Source organism: Salvelinus sp. IW2-2015, linkage group LG36 (assembly GCF_002910315.2).
Source record: "Salvelinus sp. IW2-2015 linkage group LG36, ASM291031v2, whole genome shotgun sequence".
Lineage (NCBI taxonomy): Eukaryota > Metazoa > Chordata > Actinopteri > Salmoniformes > Salmonidae > Salvelinus > Salvelinus sp. IW2-2015.
Window position 1 is genome coordinate 26,300,132 of NC_036875.1, and position 3,010 is coordinate 26,303,141.

The following is a 3,010-nucleotide window of genomic DNA, read 5'->3' on the forward strand; positions in this document are numbered from 1 at the left end:
TCTGCTTATCATACAGTACTGTATCTAACTACCACCTGTCTGCTTATCATACAGTACTGTAACTAACTACCACCTTTCTGCTTATCATACAGAACTGTAACTAACTACCACTTTTCTGCTTATCATACAGTACTGTATCTAACTACCACCTGTCTTGCTTATCATACAGAACTGTAACTAACTACCACCTGTCTGCTTATCATACAGAACTGTAACTAACTACCACTTTTCTGCTTATCATACAGTACTGTATCTAACTACCACCTGTCTGCTTATCATACAGTACTGTAACTAACTACCACCTGTCTGCTTATCATACAGTACTGTAACTAACTACCACCTGTCTGCATTCATTACAGTACTGTAACAACTACCACCTGTCTGCTTATTCATACAGAACTGTAACTAACTACCACCTGTCTGCTTATCATACATAACTGTAACTAACTACCACCTGTTTGCTTATCATACAGAACTGTAAACTAACTACCACCTTTCTGCTTATCATACAGAAGTGTACTAACTACCACCTTCTGCTTATCATACAGTACTGTATCTAACTACCACCTGTCTGCTTATCATACAGTACTGTAACTAACTACCACCTGTCTGCTTATCATACAGAATTGTAACTAACTACCACCTGTCTGCTTATCATACAGAATTGTAACTAACTACCACTTTTCTGCTTATCATACAGAACTGTAACTAACTACCACCTGTCTGCTTATCATACAGTAGGTGATGATGCATAACTCCAAGCTTCCTAGTCCTAATGTGAAATCTCAGGATGTGTGTTATTCATTCAAACTGAAACAGGATAGAGAGAAAGGAGAGGGAGAGAAAGAGGTAGAAGTAGAGAGATGTAAAGGGAGCGAGTAAAAGAGAGAGAGCTGTGGAGATAATGAAAAAGATGGAGAGAGAGAGAGGTAGAGAGAGAATACCATGCTGGCTACTTCAGAGCGTATTCTGCTCTGTAAGGTAGAAGATGAAAATGAACAACACTATCCCACAGCTCTTCCAATGCTATCTTCTAACACTGGTGAGGATCTCACACCTCTCTAGATAAAGCGAGTGTCTGAGTGTATTACATCGCTACAGTAGATAAGGATTCTCTCTGATCTGAACAGTGTATGTGTATGTGTGTGTTGTTTGTATGTGTGTGTGTCTGTGTGCGTGTGTGTGATAACACCTCCGTCCATCCCCTGCCCGCCCTTAGCTGCTGTTACGTGTTCTGTATGGCATGTACATATGTAAAACAACTGTGTGACCATATCTACTAGCAGTACAGTCCCCTTCCATAGCCATCCCTTTGTACAAATGTTTCTATGTATAAAAGAATGAACAGACATATCTGTGCAACATTTTAAAAAGACAAACATTCTTTGTATTATATTTCATGTTATTTTGTATTATATTTGTTTTTTTACATTAAAAAAAGCAATTATAATAACCTATTATTTATTGTTAACATGTGTCATGTTTTTTTTGTAGCATACTGTAATCTATGACATGGTTGGTTCTGTGATAGCGTCTTCAGTGTGGAAGAGCAATACTGTTATGCACCCCATCCTTACTCTTTTTGCTTTTTTAGATGAACGTGTGTGTGCGCCGGTACGTGTGTGTGCGCCGGTGTGTGTGGGCATGCGAGTGTGTGCGTACGACGTGCTTGCGTGCGTAAAAGCCTTGTCTACTAATGTAAAATGATTTGTAGTGGAAACATTTATATTTTTATAATAAACATTCTCAAAATATTTGCAAAAAAATGAATGCGAATAAAATTGCTCTATGATTCTTTCTGGTGTTTCACAGGTTTGGCACAAAGGAACAAGGCACCAACTTTGCCCCTAAAAGCTAAACCTCTTTCTCTTCCTCTCTGCCCCATCTCTACCAAACATCGGGTCTCCAGCTCTCCTCTCTAGTCCCCACAGAGCTTCTGTTGTCAATCCCTGTTCTTCTGCTCTGAATCAGGATCCATGTTCAGGGCCACTTCCAATAAGGCCTTTCATATACTTTAGAGCAGGCCTGGCGTAGTTAGCAGGTAGATTTATAGTGTGATTTTAATGCAGCTGATCTTACAGGGTTGTAGAGCAGGGCAGTGTTAGGGGGGATGTCTGAGGGGCTGACTGTGTGTGTGTGTGTGTGTGTGTGTGTGTGTGTGTGTGTGTGTGTGTGTGTGTGTGTGTGTGTGTGTGTGTGTGTGTGTGTGTGTGTGTGTGTGTGCGTGCGTGCGTGCGTGCGTCCGTGCACGATGGTAACTGATGGTCTCTGCTCTCCCCTGAAAGCCTGACGTTCTCCAGATGGCCTAGGGAAGATGTGAGGAGCGAGGGATAGATGGAGAAGAGGAGTGAGGGAGAGGGATAAAGGAGAGGAAAGGGGGTGAGCTGGACATTGCCCCCTAGTCAGGGAACGATGAACACATTATGTTACACATTGTTGTTCCAATTTGTTCTTTACTGTGATCTATAACCCCTGAGCTCCTGGGAGCAAGAACTGACGGGAGAGATGGAGGAGAGGAGCGAGGGAGAAGAATGGAGAGAGAGTGAGATTAACCAGCAGCAGGAGGACAGGAGACAGGTGAGAGAGGGGTAAAGAGATAGGAGAAAGATGAAGGAGGAGAGAGAGAGAGACTAGACAGTAGACAGGAGGACAGGACAGGACAGGAGAGGAGGCAGGTGTGCAGGAGGCAAGCAGGTAGGCAGGGAGTCTGTGTCCCGTTGTAACAGTGAGAGCCCAGTAGAACACAGTGTTATGCTAACACAGCCAGGCAGGGAGATTAACAGGACCCGTTCATCACCCGTCCACACCATGTGCTGTTTAACTCTGCTCCCCTGGCAGCAGCTGGCCCAGAAAGTATGGTTCCACTTGGGGAAGAGTGATGAGGAGAAAGCATATTTCTGCTTTGTAAAATGCCTTTTCCAATTACAACACTCTTGTCTCTATCATATTTTGAATTGTGAAACCAAACCCCTCTCTTGTCAAACTTAGAATCCCTCTCGTATCAACCCTT

General features: G+C 43.0%; 1 long non-coding RNA gene across 1 annotated transcript; it reads right to left on the reverse strand.

The window, feature by feature from the left end:
* LOC139023768 (uncharacterized) lies at window positions 1–481 on the reverse strand. The gene is made up of 3 exons (XR_011474935.1): window positions 417–481; window positions 189–340; window positions 1–149 (listed from the first exon to the last, which is right to left on the reverse strand). It is a non-coding gene; the product is annotated as an uncharacterized lncRNA (long non-coding RNA).
* Between the last annotated feature and the right edge of the window lie 2,529 nt (window positions 482–3,010).